Consider the following 23413-nt stretch of genomic DNA (forward strand, 5'->3'; position numbering starts at 1 on the left):
GAAAAGATGGGCCAAAAATCTCCTACAACACAGGAGCCAAACACATCGAGAGTGAGGTACAAACACAAATAAAGGCATGTGTCATCGAAACTGCATGAAGAATTAGAGAAAGAGGGCCTATAAGCGGCAAACAACTATCCTCCCCATGGCACTTTATATAATAGTGCGAGTACAACGAATCACAATGATGAAAAGGATCCCGAATCGCAAGAGTGGCACTTTATCTTAGTGCGTTGCATAAAGATGCTTACAGTGAATATCAACAATGATCAGAAAAAATATAAGGCTGAAACAACAGAAGGTAAAGCCCAACATGAAGCAACTGAAGCAACAAAATCGATCTCCGGATCTAAAATAAACAGAATATCCACCAGAATGCTAAAATACAAAAGATTGAATAGGATATGTCTAGAACAACAACCAGCATCATTGGAAAGAGCACAGAAAGAGATTTCCAACGATATAAAGAAGTCCAAAATTGAAGATCAAAAGCTCAAGATATGCCTCCTAGAGTGCAAAATAGAACATCCAGCTTTGACTACCATAACAGGCAACCAAACTACATCAAAACTCAAAAAAACCTATACCAGCATCTCCGTCTCGGAACTAGCTTTTTGGTGCTTCTTTCGGATCGGAAAAATACCTCCGTATGCAAAAGTTATGGCCAAAAAACCACAAGTAGGTCCAAAACCAAATAGAAGGAGAGTGCAAGCAAGGATGATGACACATCGCTGACGTCAGCATTTGGGGGAAAAAATTTGACGGATTGTCAGTCGTCGCAGAAAAAAAGGCCACGTGGACACCACGTGGCGGGCAGATGACATGGCAGGTACGGAGGATGACATGGCAGGGGCCACGTGGCAAAGTGCCATGTGGTATGCCTGCCACGTGTCACGCGCAGACTGGCGCTGACGTGGCACCTATTGACTGTGCCCGGCAGAGCAGCAGGCGCTGAGCTATCACGGGCGGAGCTGGAGCTGAGCGGAGGTGGCAGTTGGGCGGTGGCCGGGAGGCGGCTGGGCCGCGGCGGAGACCGGGTGGCGCTGCCTGCTGCGGCCGCTGCGGGCTACGCGCAGGTGGCACGGCGGTGGCCCCGCGGTGGCGCAGCGGCGGCGCTCCGATTTTATATATATTTTTAATTTTTTCTTCGTTCTTGCATCCGTACGATCCGTACGGCAGACTCTGGAGGCTTCAAAAAATCCCCAAAATTGCCCTGTGTCCAAAAACGACAAGCTTTATATGAATCCTGACTGCAGACGGCCTTTCGGATCCAATGGTGATGTTTGTTCGAGCCCAAAGTGCTCCAAAAATTTGCTGATCCCTTGATTTGAAGAAAAATTGCATTCAAATCTGCGACCGCCAATGGAGAGGGGTATGGACGTAGCTTTGCATGCTCGAAAATATATAGCTTGCATGCAAAATCTAAAAGATACCCAGATGGATTTTCGGGGCTGCGAACAAAACCCAGAAAGTGTTTTTTGTCAAAACTTTTCTGATTCTTTGGATCATCCAAAGATGCAAGAGAAGAGCATACTTCGTTTTTCAAAAAACTACAATAAAATTTATTTTCCCCCCTCAAATCTCTCAAATAAGGAAACTAAAATCTACTCTTGCACATAGAAAAGCTCTGATACCATGTTAGAATCTGAAAAGATTAATAACCCAAAAAACTAGTGCAAAGAATAAATATCTAAACTATGAATGCAAATGATACAAAATCAAAATAGCATCATAGAGTTAGTCTCCAAGAGAGTAATGCAAATGCTGGAAGCAAAATAGCATTAAGAGGATGCAAAAATAAGAGATACATATACAAGCCAGGTAGCATGCTTATATAGGCTAGGAAGAGGGAGGAGGTGGCAACACCAACCAATGAGGAGCAACCATCTATCGGACTAAAGATAGCAAAGTATCTTCCCAAGATAGCTAATGGATGCTCACATGTAGGAAGTTGACACCTCACAACCATTCACCTAATAAGACATGCTTTATTAACCTAAGCGAGATTATTAAAAGTGTAGGAAAAACCTAGCAAAATAGAAAAAATAAAAAGCTACACTAACAACAAGAACAGAGCCAAGACTGCCCAAATATGTTAGAAGACATCATCCTGCTGATCAAATCATTGGAAAAAAAGATGCTAAACCAATGACAAGGAATAAACTAAGGAATGAATCATGTTTTCTAAGCAAGAAAGAACCCAAAATAGTTAAAGATTCTTTAGAAGATGATGATTGGTACAAAGCTATTGAGAAGAAATTGATTAGATAGAGAAAAATAAAACTTAGAGTTTAGTTCCAAAGCCAGATGACAAAAATGTGATTGGTACCAAGTGGGTGTTCAGGAACAAGTTAAATGAAAATGGTGAAATAGCAAGAAACAAAGCTAGACTAGTTTGCAAAGGATATGCATAAGAGGAAGGAATAGACTATGGGGAAACATTCGCCCCTGTTGCAAGGATGGAAGGAGTAAGAACATTACTTGCATATGCTACCTACAAAGGTTTCAAAGTTTATCAGATGGATGTTAAGTCTGCATTTCTGAATGGCATACTAGAAGAAGAAGTTTAGATAGAACAACCAGAAGGATTTGTTGATGACATCAATAAGGACAAGGTATGTAAACTGCACAAAGCTCTTTATGGTTTGAAACAAGCACCATGAGCATGGTATGAAAGACTTCAGAAGTATCTTGTGAAGATTGGATTTGAAAGAGTTGATGACAACAACAATCTATATATAAAATAAGAAAAAGGTAAAGACATTTTGCTATCTGAAATCTTTTTTGATGATATAATATTTGGAGGACAAGATGCTTTATGCAAGGATTTTGCTAATCAAATGAAACATGAATTTGAAATGTCAATGTTTAGTGAGATCAAATTCTTTGTGGGACTGCAAGTTTATCAACTTAAGTATGGCATATTTGTTACCTAGTCAAAGTACATCAAGGAAATACTGAAAAAATTTGGACTAGAAAATTCAAAACTAGTAGGCACACCCATGGTAATAGGTCATAAACTATCAAAGGATGATGATTCTGCTGAAGTGAATCAAAAACTTTATAGGTCAATGATTGGTAAGTTGCAATATGTTGTACATAGCATACTTGATATTGCATTATCAGTTGGAATAGTTGTAAGATTCTCTGCAAATCCTAGAGAAAATCATTTGATGGTAGTGAACAAAATAATGAGATACTTGAAAGGAACATAAGAGTTTGGCCTATACTACAAACATAATGAAAAGTTTTATTTAAGAGCATACATTAATGTTGATCGAGGAGGTAATATAGATGATAGTAAAAACACCAGTGGAGGAGTACTTTTCTTAGGCAAGAGACTATATACCTGGACTAGTAAAAAGAAAAGTTGTACCTCACAATTCATAGCTGAAGCTGAATATGTAGCTACTGCTATAAACTGCAAAACATTGTATGGATCAAGCATCTACTCAAAGGAATGAAGGAAGAAATAACAGATTTTATGATACTTTATTGTGATAACACTAGTGCTATAAACATATCAAAAAATCCAGTAATGCATGCCAAAACTAAGCACACTGCAATCGAGTATCATTATGTAAGAGAGCTAGTTGAAAACAAAGAGGTGAAGATGAAATATGTCAATACAAAAGAACAAATTGCTGACAGCTTCACAAAACCATTACCTAAGGATGCATATGAATATCTAAGAGGTAAGTTAGGGGTGATACCCCTATCAAAAGCTATTTAATTAATAATAGGACTGCCTTGCACCAAATAGGCTAATTGTCACATATCACAAATTGATGTAGAGGATCTTACTTTAGGTATTGCCTAAAGTAATCAAAGTGCTAAAATCCCAAAATAGTCAAAAGAAAGGTGACAGAGGGAGAAACTAAAGATACTGAAAATTCTACATCTGCATGCTAAGATGTTGAGATGATATGTCTTTGGCATTGTTGTCAAAGGGGGAGAAATAATAGAAATTGATCAAACCTAAGAAAGATTAAAAGCCTAGAGAGAGAAAAGTAGAAAGCAACTAATAGGAAAAATAGCAAACAATTAGGATAACATATCAATGAGGGAGAAAAGACAGAAGAAGATACTTACTACTACTTGTTGATAAGATCATAAAGGAGACATCCTAATCTACCTTGCAAAAGGGAGAAATCAAAAGTTGGAAGTTGCTGAGGAGATTTTTGAAAAGTTTTTCTTTTTGGTATTATCTTACTATTTTAACCTAGTTAGTTTGGTCAAGCAAAATGTTTTACCATTCAGATGACTTGGTCGATCAGTTTGGTTTTCCATTAATGCCAAAGAGGGAGATTGTTGAGATTTGATTGAAAAGATCATTGTTGAAAGAGGGAGACTAATGAAGTAATATGTGTTTCAATCATTATTTTTTCATTGATGTCAAACTTGCTATTTTCTAGTGGGGTAATTTCTTATAAGATCCAAAGACTATTATTTAGTTGATTGATGAAGAGGATTTAATCAATAAGACGTAACAACAATACCTAGAGGAAAGGTTGAGTTATGGAAATGAAATGAAGTTCAAGGATCAGTTAAGGAAATGGTGAAATGATGTATTGATAATCTACTTGAAGTTACAAAGGTTAGCCTTACTCAAAAACTTTAGAATAATAAGAAACACTAAGACTGTCTACAAAGCTTGACCAAGTTGGTAGTAGGTGTTGAGCAAAGATAAGTCATGCCAAGTAGAAAATCAGTTGGTGCCAAGTAAATGCAAATTCTATTATATGCCGGGTAACATAGTTAGTGCTGAGCAAAATGCAATAGGTGCCGAGCATTAGTAAATTGTAGTTAATACCGAGTGAAAACACAATAGATGCCGAGCAATGCAATAGGTGCTAAGCATCAGTGTAATGCCCCGCCAAGAGATCCAAAGAATTAACCTAAGTTTGGTAGCATTTTTTTTTTTAAAACATGAAAGTAAAACCATTCATAATATTCACGGAAGCAATAGTAACAATACAAGTGAAAGTAAACATAACATACATAATAGGTTACATTCTTTAGGATCCCTTAACATTGAATCACATCTAAATTAACTATTAATGAATCCATCTAATACTACATCCATATGAAATAATAATAAAAAGTCCAACGTTCATAAATTACATTTTCGAATGCTCAATCATCCACTGCACATGTCACAGGGTATGAAAGGCTTAAAAGAATATACATCCATGTAAATAAACTACATCATCATACTAAACTAATCCATGATGCAATAACATAAATGAAACCATAAACAATACATGATACATCATCATCATAAAGATATAAACATCCATCATAAAAGATATCCATATATCACAAACACAAATAACTAAGTGCACAGTTCCTCCCAACTGTAAATAGCATCATTAGACCATCATGGATCCTAGCCATCCCTCCATGCGTAACATCCCAAGTCACCGAAGAGATCATCGGTATTAATATAGTAGGAATGTCACTCCTAAAACATCCTACTAACATGCAAAGTAAAGCATAAGATAATATCATCTAACATATGCAAATCATCAATATAAAGATACATGTCCACCATCATAATCATGAATGCATCAGCCACGGTGTCTCAAACAGATCTCGAATGATAAGAGTGGAAAAACACTACCACCTAACTACGTGGAACCTAAATGGTCCACTCCCACCGTGCTAAGGAGATAATCTCAAGTCCCAAACAGGCTATCAAATCACAAAGCGTAAAAAAATACTCTCTAAGTCCAAGAATCCTAAAAGTATACTAACTCAAAGGTTCCAACACAAACTGACATCTACTCCTAGAGGCACACAATGACATGTAGGAAACCTACTATGCAAGCGAGAAAGTGTCATCGCATATATCATGTAGAAGTTACCTTGGCAGTTAGCTTACAACTCCACGGGTCCCTACTGATCCTCATGCGGCCACTAGTATCCTCTCATACTGACAAGGCATACTATGGAATGCAAGGTCACAACCAAGCATTCTCTCTACTCCCATCCTAGTCTGTACAAGCACTCGAGGCATGGGCGAGAAAAAAACAATTATCTTTTTAGGTTCATTTAATCTCCATTTAGTGTAAATGTTATCACTTATTAATAAAACTTACAATGAGTTACCTTGGTAGCCACTTAGGGCCCCGACCCCCATTGCAAGCCACTTCCTGACACTACAAGTAGATAACCTACCCTAAGCTCATGGAATCATAAAATCACCCCAGTCCTATACAAGTGACTGGAAAGAAATACCAAAAGATAATCCATAATAAGAACATCAAATATCCACAATAAAAGCATCAAATCTCAATGAGCATCTGAAAAGCATCCATAGATAATCATGACCACAACAGTTCTTTATTGGCAACTGAAGGTATCACTGATAATCAAAAGTATCCATTGGTTCTCAATAACCAAAATATATCTCAAAATCATACTAATTGAAGACTCCAAAATGGTCGAGTCAAAACATGTCACAACATGACATCATCAAGAAATAAATCAACGTTTCAGTCCCATCATGGCAACTGGAAAGTAATCCAAGGATAACTAATCGATGACTCCAAAATGGTTAAGTCAAGTGTCTCAGATACATATAACTCAGCTTCACTCAAGAAGACTGATAATCAATAACAATCAATAAATACAAACATCTCATAGAGCATATCATCACATTACCATGGTTGGATTTATAAAGATCGAGACCAAATAAGATCAACATGCCATCACATCTCATAACCCCTGAGCCTCTAGTAACAACCTAAGATTGGTCAACACTAGTCAACCCAAAAACCCAAAACAAGAAGCATAGAGAAAACACAATGCAAACACATGTTTTGGTTTACTAAAATCACATAGTTGAATTGAGTGCCGAGGTTTCAATTTCTGTTTGCAAGATTACTATAAGATTTATCATTTGACCTACAAGTCAACCCATTTGTTCTCTTGATAGCATTATCCTTCCATTAATTAAAAATAATATTCTAAGAATAACTTAAGGGTAAATATTTACTCATTAAACTAATCTTCTTTGACCCTTAATTAAGTTAAATCATTCACTTCATTTGCTAAGATCCATGTTACTAATTGAATAACTCTTCCTTAATGTTACTTCAACTTTCAACATAAATCAAGGATCATTATTTGTTATATTATAAGAGAGCCAATTACCAGTTCTTGAATAAGAAGATTATAACTTTATTAAAATGATCAATTAAATCAATCAATTAACATAGGTACACAATCCATAACCCGATATCATTTAATTAAAACTCAATTAAATATTACTAAGTCTCACCATTAAAATATCTAAGGTCATTATTCAAGTCATGAGAGTACGACTTGTCAACTTTGATGTAAATACTTAACAATTTTGTTAAAAGAATCATATCAACTCAAACTCTAATACATAACTTAATTATTAATTAAATTTAATTAACTCTAATTAATTAATTTAATTCATAATTGCATATCCATATCAATGTCCCAATTAATAACTAGCCATAATTTGTAAGTTAAAGGCCAACCATAATCCAATTCTCTAATATTAATAGTTCAATAATTATTTAATAACAAGTTATATTGGAAATCTTATTAACAAATCTAAAATGACCACCTTCGTCATTCTTTAATGAATACTAATATTTTCTTAACAAATTTCGTATTATCGATAATCATTTCTATTAAGACTCTATCACACAACTTAATTATTAATATCATAGTTATAATAACAACTCAACGAATATCAATTAAAAATCAACTATACTCCAAATCCAAAAATTAATATCTTTTACAAAACTTCAATCATTAAATAATCTCCACTAGATTAACTCTAATTCGATACTATTATTTATTAATAGTTTGTTAGACTCAACAAATAATAAACTCATCAAAACTATTATTAATCGATCTAGAGAATCCTTCCATAAACTTCATTAGTTAATATTCAACTAACTCTTAGCTCAATTAAGGTATATCAATAATTTATTTAATAATACAAAACAATTCAAATTATAGCAATGTTATTAAATGTTATAACAATGACAATGACCCCTTGTCAATTAAATCTTAATCCAATATCTTTTGAAGTCTCTATGGATATCCCATCTAAATAGTTGGATCAAATAAGTTTAACCCCCCATTAAATTTTGATCTCAATTAAATATCTTACCCATTGAATTCCAATAATTAACAATTCTAATGAACCCAAATCAATTAATAATAACTTAATTTTTCCATTCTTGAGAATTCTAAAATTATTTGGACAACTTCAATATTTTAATTGCAACATTTTATTAACCTTAACTAAATTAAATTTCATTAAGTCAACTAATAAATTCTAAATATAAAACTATAATATTAATATATAATTATCACAAGCAATATTATTAACAAAACTAATAATAATGAGCAATAACCTTTTAATAATATATATCCATAATTATAATTTTTTTTAACAAAACTTTCATTAAAACTTAATCGAATTTTAAACATACTAAAGTAGGGAGGGGGCATTTGAAGTTTAGGCGATTTAAAAATCGTTGAGCAATTAACATAGGCCGCGCGGTGGTAAAAGGGCCCAACATGGGTACCTTGTAGTATGTAAGTACCCTGTGACCACAATACCTGTTGTCGCATGAAGATAGAGGGGGGTACGGGGGGGTCCCTTCTCAAATCATTTTTAATAATTTTTTTTATAAAAGTTTTTCATTAAACGTTTCGCGCGATTCAAATTTTTTAAAAGGATTTCCTTCATTGCATTTTTTTTTAATATCTGACTTCAATAAATATATAAATAAATAAATATATAAATAAATAAATATATATGTATGTATGTATGTATGCATGCATACATACATACATACATACATACATACATATATATATATAAATATATATATGTATGTGTATATATATATATATATATATATATATATATATATACATAAGTATGCAGATTTGAAAATATAAAAGGGTATATTCCTACGGAGAACATATACACAATTTTTTTTTTAAAGGGCTTCCAATTTTAAGAATTTATTATAAAATATTTGTCTCTAAATTATCCAATAATTCTTCTATGGGTTTGGCTATAAATTTTAAAACCCTTTTTAAATCTATTTTTTCAATTCGATTATAATTCGAACCCAAACCCGATTTAGATCTAATTTCTTCCTTAAATTGAAACTAGGGTTTTTCTATTGTTTTCTTCTCAACCAATTAAAATTAACATACATATCTAGATTCTAATTTCAAATTTAAAGATTCAATCACAAAGAGTATTTAGACACATATAATAGTCACAAAGAAGACAGGAAGACAAAGAGTGCAAATAGAATATGCAAAAATCACGAGTGCACCTAAACACTGATGCTAATTTGCCATGCCTCAGAAGTCCATAGAAAAAATCCCTTCCTTCTCCAACATTCGCAATTCCTCCAAGACCCAAGCCAACCGAAATTTCCACGTGATTAAAAGTGCTTGAAGAAGCATAGGAGCATGTAGAAACATATGAGCATGTAGAAGCATATGAGCTTCTCAAATGCATGTAAGCTTTGAATCTTGTCCAAACACACTAGGAGAGCCTATATTTAAAGGCCTCTAAGATGCATCTAGAATGTGTTTAGAAAGAACTAGAAGATAAGCATGACAACTAAGCATGAGTCTTCTCCAACCTTCTAGATGAGTCATAAGGTTGTAGACACCATGTGCTCAAATAATATGCTAACTCTTAAGTGTAGACAACTTGTGCATACTTAGAGTGCAAACTCCTGTGTTGTCTACATGACAACTACCGAGAATTTGCAAACTCCTATGTGAGCAAATATTAAAATAATGCACATTAATTAATATAATATTTACTTTACTCTTTATCAATTTAATTTATTTATTATTTTAAATCTCATGCACTAACTTTAATATCTCCACTTGTTTAACCTTAATATATTTATATTTTAATCACATGAAATCTAGAATCTTTTAATAATTTTAATATATTTTTCACTTTTACATTTATTTTTGAGACTTAATTGCTAAAATATTTATTAATTTTAATAAATATTATCACATTCCAACTTTAAAATTATAACTTTTATCTTCAAATTTAATTATTTTATTTAATTAATTTTCTAATTAATTAAATAAAATAAATATTAAAATACCATATTAATTTCTCATTAAATTAAACCATTAATTAAATCTTTTAATTAGGCTTAATTAATAGAAAATACACTAAAGATGCATAATGTAAAATACAAAAATCCACTATAGCAAAACACATACAAAATCAAACCAAAAGGGTTAATATCACGAATTATGTCATCTAACGCATTCAGAGGGTACTCAACTCAGATACTTGTCCTCATTCCAATTAGGAAAAATGACTTAAAGGGTTGGGATTTGGACTTGAGAATTTATCTCCCCTCTCTTACCATTTAGATAATGCGATAGGATATGCTCATCCTGACAATTCAGGAAAGTCGATACCCAGTACCTGCAACCTGCATAAAAACCATGCATGTACAAGCACAATATATACTAAACTAAACAGGCAATGGCAGGAAGTGGTGCATCGTGTAGATCCCAACTAGCATGTGACCACGACTCCCTTCCTTAACCACATCAAACATGCCATACATAAGAGCAAACACACACACCATACACATGCAAGTATGGGGTAAGTATCCATAAGAAAACATATGTGATAATAAACCATCTAACTAATCATCTTGAAATAACTGAAATCACTGAATAATCATCATATATACATGGACTATAAAGTACCAAGTAATCTTATCATATATCAGCTAAATCTATAGCACAATATCTCAAACAATGTTACTAACCATCAACATAAAACTAGCCCTAAAAGAGTTTGACAATGATAGAAAAAAAAAATGAACTAGGGGCAGGCACTACAATCAGAAGATAAATAATTTCAAGCTGCTGCATTATTTGAAAAGTCAAAGATTCACCAAATTTGAGCCGACAAATTTGTTTTCTTGAAGATAAGATTGGTGAGCTGGTGGTACAGAATTTGAGGTGAACCATTTTTGGGTGAATTTCAAATGGATTCTAGGAGAAGTTCCTAGAAGAGACAAGATATGGGGTAGATACATTGTATCCTACCTAATCTGTCTAAACCCTAATTGGATGATTAAAAATGGAAAAAGTATTCTAAATTCCTATTTAAGGAATGTTTGTTCATGAAGCAAAAGAGTTGGAGTGTGTGGTGTCAAGGAGAAGACATAGAGAAGGTCAGAAACGACCAAGGAAGAATAGAGAATAGAGACTCTGCTTCATCAAGTGACCACGGTAGTGACTGCATTGGCATACCAAGAAAGAAGGTTGAAGAAGACAAAAGATTGAAGGGTGAACAAGTTGTTAGATCTACAAAGAATGAAATCCAAGCAAGTTTAAGGACTGAATTTGTGATCTGGAATCTGCAAGACAAGTTATAAGTTATGTCAGATCAAATACTCTAATGTACTCTCTAACAATTGTATCAGTTAGGGTAAAATCCTTTGGACTAAGGTTGACTTAACAATCATTAGAAAATCCTTTAATAGGGTGGCATTCCAAGTGAATGGCCTAAAGTCCTTTAACTAGGCTCACTTTTAACAGGGTGATTGAAATCCCATAATTGGGTCACATTTAATAGTGTGTGTTGTAACCTTTAACAGAATTGGCCTTTCATAGGGCATCACTTCAGAAGAGTGAAAAAGGATTATCATGTTACTAGTGGTTTTTTCCAAATTAGGTTTCCATGTTAAATCACCGTGTCAAGTGTGTGGATGAGTTTTTATGTTTCATGTTTTATTGCTGCATGTTGATTTAATAGCAACTTGCAAGTATTGGTAATAAGCTTGGATGCACATACATATATGAATGTTCACTAAGCTAAGTGAAAAGTTTTAATTGGTACATCTGGACCTTGAATAATTGATTCACCCCCCCTCTTAGTTATTCTAAAAATTCTAACAAAAGTACTCTAACAGAAGCACATAGCTTCAAACATATCATACAAGAATATTCAAAAGGATTTAGACAAAAGGTGAATATAGAGAAGTCAAAAAAAAATTGCATCAACACAACAATGAAAGTAGAAGATGAGATATGTAATAATATAAGATTAAAAAAGAGATCCTTCCCATGTAAGTATCTAGGGATACATTTAGACAGACAAACAAAAAATACTAAAATATGGAATAATGTCTTAGAAAAACTTGATAAGAACATGGAAAATTGGAAAGGGAAATGGCTAACCAAAGCAGTAAGAACTTTAAAAATCAAATCAGTTTTATCATCCATTCCAACATACCAAATGTCATGTCTACCCTTACTTAAAATGTTAATAAAAAATTAAAAGGTAAACTAAGAAACTTTGTTTGCAAAGGTACACAAGAGAAAAAAAGATTAGCATTAATAAAGTGGGAAAATATATGCAAACCCAAATAAATGAGAGGATTAGTTATCAAGAATTTGAACTAATAGAATGAAGCATTAAGTGCAAAAGTAGTATAGTGAATGTATCCAGAAAGAAATAACAAATGGGCCAAGATTCTATATCAAAAATATTTAAATATAATAGATCCTACATCATTATTTAGAATTAAAAACCCCCCAAAAAAGGTTAGAGGTCTAGAAATTTATGCTTAATTGTTGACACCTCATCAGTAAATTCTTGATATGTGATTTTTGGAAATGAGAAAAAAAAACTTTATTCTAGGAGGACTCCTGGGATGGTCACCCTCCAGTAGAAAAACTCAATATACCTATAAACATAAAAAATACCCTAGTGAATCAATGGGCTAAGTAGGTAATTAATTAAAAACAAATGGAAAGGGTGGATGGGGAAGAAAGATGGAAATGGAAATCTCTACAAGATACACAATTAACAGATGAAGAAAAAATTACCTTTGAGCAGATCCTTAATCAAAGAAAGATCAACCATAAAAATGTAGCAGATAGAATCATATGGGTTGCCTCAAAAGATGACCAATTTAGTGTAAAGAAAGGGTACAAACTCATCATTAACTCACAAATATGGGAGATAGTGATCACCCCTCTAAAGCTATGTTGGGATTTTGCATGTTTTCCAAAAGCATGAATGTTTCTTTAGGCAACATCCCAAAAGAGATTACTAACAATTGATAGATTTAGGAAAATGGGGTTTGAGGGACCCTTGCAATGTTATCTTTGCAAAGAAAACTTATAAATAACAGAATATATATTATATCAATGTGTATACACAAAAGCCTGCTGGAGTTGGCTTCACAACATGTTAAATTGGTCATCTCCATTCCCAGAGAACTTGGTTGATCATCTCATTGGATAGCTTGAAAGTAGAAAAAGTAAGATATCTAGTAAACTATGGAATATTTCTCCTTCCATACTCCTATGGGAAATATGGAAAGAAAAAATAGCATTTATTTGAAAACTCAAAACTTAATATCTCCTCCCTTCTCAACAAAGTAGAAACCTGCATTATAGAGGTAATGAAATAGTCACTTAGGGAAAGATGTTAAAGAAGAAGGGTTATTATAATATTTGGATGCAGAGATGAAGAAGAATTGGGTCAATCTAATCAATCCTCCTCTAATGTGTCAAAAGGAAAACCTCCAAGTTTGAAAAGACTCTATATGTGAACTACCACCAATTGGATGGAAAAAACTAAACTTCTATGGAGTATCAAAAGGAAATCTAGGGGAAGTAGGGATAGGATATATCATTTGCATAGAGTCAAGAGAATGGATTCTCAAAAGAGCTAAATTAATAGCATAATGGCTAATAATATAGCTGAACTAGAAATACTACAGGAAGGGCTCAATTAATGCCTAAAATTAGGAATAAAAAGATTAGTCATCGAAGGGGACTCTCAAATCATCATCAATGCCTTAAGAAAAATAATGACACCAAATTGGATTATTAACTCAAAACTTGAGATAGTTCTTAATCTCATAGATAAGTTTGAGGAAACAAGATTTCTACATATTATCGAGAAGGAAATAAAAAAGCAGATCACTTAGCAAACAGGGGGGTAGATGGAGAGGACATTATTATTATTAAGGCATCAAAAATTACTCAATAAAATGAGAAATCTCTCTATTAATATAACAATCAAGTAGATTTAGAATACCTCTACACTATTCAAACTCACATCTAACTTCTTTCATATACCCCTAGGATGATAGTCGACTCTAATTAACAAACTTTATAAAGATATTATTAATGTATAACTAAACATTATGTGAGCCAATAAAAAATATTAATATATAAACCAATACTAATGTATAACTAAACTATATGAGACCCTCAACGGGTAATTCATCATGAATTAGTATCATTTAAAAGTCGAGGCTAAGTTCATGATTACGAATCTAGAAACATCTAGACACTAATCGAAGGATGAGTTAATTAATCAATCTATTTAAAGGAATTCTCCTTTGTTAATTAGTAACTATTGCTCTAATCTTTCTATGTCTGCACTGTTGTTTAAAATGTAGTAAGCTATTTCTCTATATCATGCAATTGAAGTTAGAACTATGGTGTTTATGGGTACAGTAAAATCAGAGTGATGGAATAAGATCTTGAACCCAATATATGATATGGATAGGGTTGTTGTAAGTAGGGCTTTAGAAGAAAGGTCCTTTGATTATGGGTATACATGGTGAACCAATAGCGATGTCATAGGGACTTTCATAGCTTGTATGTTTAGGGCCAATGTAGGTTAGTGGGAGATCATTCAACTTTGTTATAATATTTTTGATCCTATCTAGTTAGTGGGCATTGAAGAAGTAGTCTTGAGTGTCAATGTAAAATTGGAAATCCCATTAGCAAATATTTATATGGAAAATCCCCCAAGTAGTCTAGAGCAAGCAAATGTAATTAGGCATCCCATTTTACATATCAGAGATGTAGCTTAGTTCAACCTTGCATGGCCTAGGATGGAGGCTAGTATTAATGTTCTGCTTCGCTAGAGGGTTATTATCGAAGAAATGGATAATTCTTGGTTTCTTCAATACCTACACATATTTTAATCCTACATTGAGCTAGGGGTGCAATTCAATGACCTCAACAAGCTCGAATTCACTCTTTCAAATCTACATAAATCGAGCTAGGAGGAGACATCATATGTTCTAGCCCTGAGCGCCATGGTAGTGGACCTGGAGGAAGAGGATGATCTAGTCATGGTGTTGTGGAAATATGGAGAAGATTTGTAATGGCTACTTCCTTCTTTTTTGGCTCACACACACACACACACACACACACACAGAGAGAGAGAGAGAGAGAGAGAGAGAGAGAGAGAGAGAGAGAGAGAGAGAGAGAGAGAGAGAGAGAGAGAGAGATGGGTATTTTGATTGAATCTTTGTCATTGTTTTTCCCCCCCTTCACCTATTATGGGTCTTTGTATTTTGGTTGGTGGGTATTAGACACAAGTCCTTGTGGGGTCTCTTGCCACTCTCGTAGTTGTATTTAGCTAGCTTAGGTCCCATTCCTCTGCTCTTTGACAATATGTATATATTATAGGTTCTCTCTAGGAAGACTATCTCAAAGTAGAGTAACTAGTTTACTTTGGGTGTTTTCCTATAGTTTAGCAACCCTAGCACCTTGGCCTTTTTTATATTAACCAAGGAGACACTTATGTTTATTGGTTCTTCTTGGAAACTCAAAGTATATGTTCAATACTAGATATTAATATAAAGGAATGTTCACCAATCCCTCAATTTGATGATCTGCTCATTTCCAATCATTATTCTTTATTAGCACTTGCAAATTTATTCTAGGAATGTGGTTATGTTTGAGATTTTGGTTTTCATTGATGTGCAGAACTTATTATGCCTTCCACGGTAAATTTACAAACACCATTGAATTGGATTACAAAAGCATGGATGTTTAGGTAATCTCTATTTGGATATATATATATATATATATATATATATATATATATATATATATATATATTAGTAGAAAGATCAAATATTGGCCTTAAAATAGATCTTTATATAATCTTCTAAACTAGGTATAAATTAAATTGGCATCAATAAGAACAAGTTTAATGTAGACACTCCCCTTCACTAAATCTTTCTTATTTATCAATGTAAGTTGCCTTTTTTTTGCATTATTTTATCACTACCTATTTGGTTTCAACTTAAATTACTAAGAAAAAACACTAGATCATGAGTTCTTTAAGATCTTAGTTACCAATTTATGGAAATAATCAAAAAGACATAGCAAGACCATATTCCTTTAAGTTCTTATTCAAAAAAGGATCAAGTAAATTAATTGATGGAAAATCTATCGAGAGTCTCAACAGATCTTCATAACAAACCCCAAAAAGACAAAAGTAGTAGGTTAACATAACATACTGCAAGACTAGTTAGGGAGTAAACACCAAAATTGACCCTAGAAGGCATTAATATCAAGGTAAATTATTGAAGACTTTAATACATAAAATTTGAAAAATTTAACAAAGAAGGCAAAGTGATAGATAAAGTGATTTCTCATCTTTAGGCTATTCATTCCAAGCTCATTTTTTTGATAGAACTACTGGCATATGTCTACCAAACTAGAATCGTGACATCGGTCTTTGAGTTTCTCCCTATTTCAAGATAACTATATTCCCATCTTGGAGAACACAAATCAATCATTTAATCTATTGGGGCAATTTAAAGCCTAATATAGATGACCATTCATTGTAAAAAGTAGATTATAAAGGAATTTTAATAAAACTTCTTAGTAACAACAAACCTACAAATTGAAATATGACAATTCATCTTCATTTTAGTAAACCCTCTTCAACTTTGATACTCTAAAATTTTATCACTTTTTCAAAGGCTTGTATTTTGTTTAATCCATCAGTACATTTGTATTAAAATCTAGGTATCATAAAGTAAATCTCAAATTGTCCAAGTACAATATTCATTTATAAATGATTGGAAATATGGAAATCAATTACTTCTTAGGAAATACTCATTGGATTTTGAGATCTAACGTCTAAAATGAGCATGAAGTTTGTAAGCTGCAGGGAACCAAATAAGAATCATCATTTTGAGAGAGTAAAATGTGTCATTGATATGGCAAGAGGTTTTACATTCGGCTCAATTTTGGAACTCAAAGAGTAGGAACACTTTTCCAAAAAACCTTAACCTTCCAACCAAGAAGCCAAGGAAAGAATGTAATTTTATTAGAAACTCCTTGTACTCACAACATATGTATATAATTGTAAAAAAATAGAAATTATATAGGATGGAATGAAGCATAAAATGATTAAAGAAAGAAGGGCTTGCTCTTCACAAAAATTTGAAATTGGGGTATTGCCCCTTTTATTTATGTATTTTGCATAGGACTGAGTTCCCGAGTAAGACTAGAGGTTTTCTTCTCCGTTCTTTCCTACCAGTGTCTGTTTGAATGAAGACTTTTGTAATTTTTACTGATTTTGTTAATATAACTACAAGGCTTCAACCGTTTACTGATTATATATATATATATATATATATATATATATATATATATATATATATATATAATAATAATAATAATAATCAAAATAAAGTATTTTCTCATTAAATTAAAATATCAAAAATAAAATAAATAATAATAAGATATCTAAATCTCCTGAATACTAAATAAAATAGATTTGTAATAATTAAAAAATGTATTTTTTAATTTTAATTTTGACAGTAATTTTTTATTTTAAAAATAATAACTAAAATTATCAATACAAATGATCAATTTTAATAAATAAAAATACAAAAATTAGAATAAATAATATGAGATTTTTAAATCTCTAACTAATAAATCATATAGTTTTTCATTATTTTAGATTTTTCTAAAAAGTATGCACAAATCTTGTAATGTGTTGAAATTTTGACTATACATATAGGGTCAGAGTATTTCAACTAATCACAAATTTGATAAGACTCACATATTGAAAGATATTTGACATGTTCATATGAATGAAGTTCAAATTAGATTTTTTATTTTTGATAATTTGCTAATTTTCTATTTTGTATAATGTTAAGTATCAATTCGCCATTCAATATACCAATTACTGCTAAAACTGATATGTTGTAAGCACTGATATTTAGGATTTGTGAGTTTGTGTTTCAAGACCCTTTGAATAGACCCAAGATATTTTGTTAGAGACAACTTCTCACCTACTAATTTAGCCGATAGGCTATTTGTGGGAGCTTTGCTCCCAAAATTTAAACTTTTGTCAGAAATATTGTTAGTACTAATTGATTTTTCGATAGAAATTTTAAAAAATCAATCTTTTTTATTATTATAGAAAATTTCTAAAAAATGAATCTAGATTAAATCAATCTTTTTCATTATTATAGAAAATTTCTAAAAATGAAACTAGATTATGCAAATCTTCCTTTACAATTAATTACATTGGTTGCTCAAATGATTTTTGTGATGATTGTTCATAATATTTTAAAATGGAAGTTATGTTATTTTTATTTTTAAATTAATTTGTTGTATTTATTACTATTTAAATTAGTTGTGATGAATGATAATTCATTTCTAAATTTGACAAAATGAATATTAAAAAGTAATTGGTGTAAAAAATATAGATATAACTATTAATAGCTTAGATAATCAAATATTATCTTGTATTTTATATTTTTATAAATATATTGTCTCATTCTTATATTATCATAAATTTATTTTTATGAAAAATTTTGATGTATGTAAAGATTTGTAAAATGTAATATCAATTTAATATTTTTTATATTAAAAAAATTGTACTTATAATATTAAATTCAAATAATAATGACTATCGGCTAATTTTTGCATGCACAAAAACATGCAAATGATAGTATCTACCTAAGTTTTAGATTGCAATAATTTTTTGGTTTACTGTGTGGTATGGTTTTAGGTTCAAATTGACCTCCTCTGAAGAATCTTGCAATTGTTTTGAATTTAGTTAAGTAAGTAATTATACATGGATAGTTGGTTTTTTGGGGGTGAACTAACCTTTACTTTCCTTGCTTTTTGAACATTTTGATCATGATTTAATGGCTTTGTATACAAAATGTTTCATTAGCTTCTCTATGATTGATATCAAAATTAGATTGTGATAGACACTTGGTTTAATTGAGTTAACTTTGATAAGAATTGTTTTCTTGCAAATGAGAGCCTTTAAGAAGTGTTACTTTGATTTTCTCTTCTTATTACATTTGCAAGTTTTCAATTATGTGAAGATATTTAGGCAGTTGGTCATCAAAATATTTTTCATACCTCCTTTAGGATAAAGGGAGGGTTCTATGTCCACTATTGGATAGAAAAATGTGGGAAGGGTTCACTCGATGGTTCTCAAAATATTAAAGCATCAAGCGAGAAACTATAAAAATGAAAGGATGCTTGGTGTTATGCTCTAAATCAATTTTTTTAATGAGATAGTTTGTAACTTCCAATCATCAGGTTTCATATGAACAAAGTAAAGAGTATCAAAGCTTTTGAAGGAAAATTGTTCTTGGCTTAATACACCCATGACAAATGGCAAGGAAGACAATAAGGATTTGCCTTAGAGGCATCCTTCAATGTCAGAATAAAGGAGAATGAACTTGATGTTCCCTATAAATTTGAGAAGCAAGATAAGTATATGGTGGTTTTCCCTAGAATTTTCACCAGTCGAGCAGGTTGAGATACCTTTCCTTTTCTTGTTTCTTGAGTTAATAGGTCCATTTTCCATGACAAGAATTTGTGGTGGAGTAACCTATCTATTGGGAAACTTTGTTTTTAATACCATGACTATAGGAGCTAAGAAATATCTTTGATTGGGCCAAATGATGCATGCAGTGAGAGTTACCCAGATAATTTGTTCATTTTTACATAGTTGGGCATATACATAGTTAAGTTAAAACATGTACAGAATTGCTTATCAACTATTCCCTTGCACGTCCTATGGAGAAAGTGCTAATATATATATATATATATATATATATATATATATATATATATATATATATATATATATATATATATATATATATATATATATATATATATATATATATATATATATATATATATATATATATAAAATAGACTAAATAAGTATTATTTTTTATTTAATTTGTCATATGCTAATAAATGATCATCTAAAAAATCTTCACATAAAAAAATTATTGCGAAAAAAAATTTGAAAAATTAAATGAAAAATAACATGCATAAGCATAAAGAGAAGAAGAAAAAATAAATAAAAATAACTATAAAAACTAAAAACTAAACTAATTTAAAAGATAAATATATAGGAAGTAGTTAATTTCTTCAAGGATAGAGGTTAGATAGAGGATGGGGGGGAGGAATTAGATGAGGAGGTGCTGGAAAGTATTCAGAAGTGCATTACGGATGAGCAAAATGCAAAGTTAAATGCTATAGTTTCGAAAGAAGAAGTAAAAAGAGCACTGTGGGGCTTAGAGAAAGATAAGAGTCTAGGGCCCGAAGATTTCACAGGGAGTTTCTTCAGACTTATTTGGGAGTGTATTCAAGATGAAATCTAGGAAATAGTGGAGGAGTCAAGAAGAGGGGAATTTGTTCTTAAGGATTTAAATAACACCTTTATTGCATTGGTTCCTAAAAAGGAGGAATGTAACTCTTTTGATGATTTTAGACCAATATCTTTATGCAATATTGCGTATAAAATCATATCAAAGGTGGTGGCTAATAGACTAAAAGAGGTGCTAAATAATGTAATATCAGAAAAGTAGAGTGGATTTGCACTTGGAAGATCAATTTTTGAAGGGGTGATAATAGCACATGAAATGATTCACTCGGTCAGAACAAATAAACTGAGCAAAATGATGATTAAGTTGGATATAAAGAGGGCCTATGATGAGGTAAATAGAGTCTTTTTATTTAAAGTTATGAAAAAATTTGGGTTCAAAGAGGAATGGATTAGATGGGTTAAAGGTTGTCTAAATTTAGTAAGGTTCTCAGTTTTGGTTAATGGAAGCCCCCAAGGTTTTTTCAAATTAGATAAAGGAATAAGACAAGGTGATCCTTTATCCCCTTTTCTATTCATAATTTTGGCTAAAGTGTTGGGAAGACTGATTACATAGAGGAGGGATAAGGGCCAATTGAAAGGGGTTAAAGTTGCAAGGGGTGTGGACCCTATTTCACATTTACAGTTTGTAGATGACACTTTCTTTACAGGAGAAGCTTCTGAGAGGGAAGCTAGAGTTATGAAAAGAACTCTGGAACTTTATGGGAAGGTGTTAGGACAAAAAATAAGTTGGGTAAAGTTTGATTTTTTTTTCTTTAATACCCCCCTCTCAAAGATAAGAGCTATAGGAAGAATTTAAGGTATAAGGCAGAGAGCTCTCCCAGGTAAATATTTAGGAATTCCCTTATTCCAAGGACAAAACGAAGGAGAATTTTGGAAGGGATTAGTGGAGAAATGTCTCAAAAGAATGGAAGATTGGAAAGGTAAGTGGCTAACTTCAGCTGGTCAAATTCTGATGTTAAAATCTGTGGTTTCAGCAGTACCAATTTTTTTAATGATGCGTTTAAAAATTCCTAAGAAGGTGATAAATTTAGTCGAAAGGCAAATGAAGAGATTTTTCTGGAGTGCGGCAGGTGAGGAAAAAATTGGCCTTTACTAAAATGGAAGAAAATATGTAGGCTTAAGAAGTTTGGAGGGGTTGGTATTAGAGATTGGAATACAATGAATATAGCCTTAGGGGCTAAATTGGTGTGGTAGTTGGCAAATGATGATGAACAATTATGGATGAGGATTCTAAAGGCTAAATATTTGGATTCTATTGAGAAATTACGGATTTTAACTATCCAAAATCTGATAAGAGGCTCAACAATATGGAATTTTATTTTGTCTTGTTGACATGTCATTATTGACCATATCTCTTGGGTCATAGGAAATGGAAATAGGAATTTTTTTTGGGAGGATTCATGGAATGGAAATAAATCTTTACAAGAGGAATGTGGTGATGAAGATTTGAAAAAATTATTGTGTGAAAGATGGGGCAGGGGTAGGAATGTCAGAAACCATGTAGTAGAATGTGAAGGGGTTTTGGGAAAAAGATGGCAATGGAAAGAATTGAGAGTGGAGGGTCTGTTGAAAAGACAACAACACACTCTTAAGGAAATCTTTAAGGGTAGAAAGGTGTGCATATTAAATAAGTAGGACAAGATCAACTAGTGTGCAGTAGCCTCAGGGAAATACTCAGTTAAGTTGGGATATGCAATTTTAGATTCTAGGATGGATGAGTGTTTTGAGGCAGGGGATTTGTGTTGGAGTATGGAAATTCTCCCAAAGGTGGGCACATTTTCATGGTTAACAATTCAAGAAAGAATCTTAATAGGGGAGAGAAGACAAAAATTTGGTTTTCAAGGCCCTACGAAATGTTTTATGTGTGGAAAGGATAAGGAAAATGTGGACCACTTATTGCTTAATTATGAGGTAGCAGCAAATTGTTGGAGGCACATTCAGAAAAAAATCAGTTGGGAAGGCCCATGGAGTCCCTCTCTTAAGGCCTTTTTCATTTCATGGCTAAGGGGAGGAAAAAGGAATTGTTTAGAATGTATATGGAGAATTGGCCCCTCAATTGTGATATGGGAGGTTTGGAAAGAATGAAATAGGAGGATTTTTCAAGATGGATCAAAGACTTTAAAGTAGCTTTTAGACCAAATTGACTATTCCATTGAAGAAGTGATGAATGCAATAGTCTTTAGGAAAAACCTATCAAATTGTTTGTTCACGAAAGTGGATATGATAATTCAGAATAGATGGCTAGGGATTAAAATGGGTAAGGCTAGAGATATGGGAAAGGCTAACTCTAAAGCCAGTAGAAGGGAGGAGGTGAAGTGGGAGGCCCTTGATTTAGGTTGGCTAAAAGTAAATTTTGATGGAACCTCAGAAGGAAATTCAGGGAGCTCAGGAGCAGGATGCATTGTAAAAGATAATGCAGGGAATATAGTGGCTTATGGAGTACTAAAATTGAAAGATGGAACAAATAATAAGATAGAGTTTCAAGCTGCTTTGTTAGCTTTGAAATGTATTAAAAGATGTGGAGGGAGGAAAATTATCCTGGAAGGAGACTCAATGGTGGTGGTGCAGGTGGTTAGTAAAAATTCAATCCATGCATGGCACCTTAGAATTTTTTTAGAATCTATAATGGAGGAATTAAAGGATTTTGAGAAGTTTAAAGTTTGTCATGTGTTTAGGGAAGCAAATAGGGAGGCTGACACTTTATCAAAGTGGGCTGCAAGTTTAATAGAGGATGGAAGACCAATTTATGAATTATGCAGCCATTGGGATATTTTGGAGGTTGATGTTAATGGGGTTTAAATGTAAACCTTTTTAAGATAGATCGAAGTTGATGAGTAAGGAAGGAGTGCTGACTGATGTCAGAAGGATATAAAAGGATTGTCAGTAAAGGAGGGGGAAAGATTGAGTAGA

This window comes from Cupressus sempervirens, chromosome 2 (assembly GCF_028749045.1).
Source record: "Cupressus sempervirens isolate cs-2001-9-10 chromosome 2, ASM2874904v1, whole genome shotgun sequence".
Classification (NCBI taxonomy): domain Eukaryota; kingdom Viridiplantae; phylum Streptophyta; class Pinopsida; order Cupressales; family Cupressaceae; genus Cupressus; species Cupressus sempervirens.